This window comes from Papaver somniferum, unplaced genomic scaffold, assembly GCF_003573695.1.
Source record: "Papaver somniferum cultivar HN1 unplaced genomic scaffold, ASM357369v1 unplaced-scaffold_22405, whole genome shotgun sequence".
Lineage (NCBI taxonomy): Eukaryota > Viridiplantae > Streptophyta > Magnoliopsida > Ranunculales > Papaveraceae > Papaver > Papaver somniferum.
This window is the reverse complement of record NW_020632604.1, coordinates 558-1000: the sequence shown is the minus strand read 5'-3', so window position 1 is coordinate 1000 and position 443 is coordinate 558. Positions and strand designations below refer to the sequence as shown.

At 34.3% G+C, this 443-nt stretch overlaps 1 long non-coding RNA gene across 1 annotated transcript; it reads right to left on the bottom strand.

Annotated features, from left to right (window-relative positions):
- Positions 1 to 5: 5 nt before the first annotated feature.
- Positions 6 to 437, bottom strand: LOC113340731. The gene is made up of 2 exons (XR_003355626.1): positions 248 to 437; positions 6 to 133 (listed from the first exon to the last, which is right to left on the bottom strand). It is a non-coding gene; the product is annotated as an uncharacterized LOC113340731 (long non-coding RNA).
- Positions 438 to 443: the final 6 nt, after the last annotated feature.

Sequence of the window (443 nt, the reverse complement as noted above, 5' to 3'; positions counted from 1 at the left end):
TAATACCGTGTAAAACATCATGTAAAGAACCCATAGTTGCAAATTGATAAGCCAAGATTCGGTTATTTGCATCCAAACAATATCCAAGTAACTCAACGAAATGTTCATGCTTCAGTCTTGAGACAATTGATAACTGGATCATCACCATGATAAAAGTAAACCACTAATACGTCATATAATGAAATATATCTTAAGCTCAATGTCTGTTTTGAAACTAGGAAAAAGTAATTTTCCATTAAAAACTTACCTGAGCTGCGAAGTCAGAATCAGGTTCTTGTGAAGAGCTATTATCTATTTTTTTAATAGCTGCAACCTGACCAGAACTTAAGGTTGCACGAAAAACTCGACCATAAGACCCTTCACCAACTAGTGTCTTTGATCCAAAATTACCAGTCAATTTATTCAACTCATCTAAGGATAAGGCTGGTGTTTCAATAGGTAAA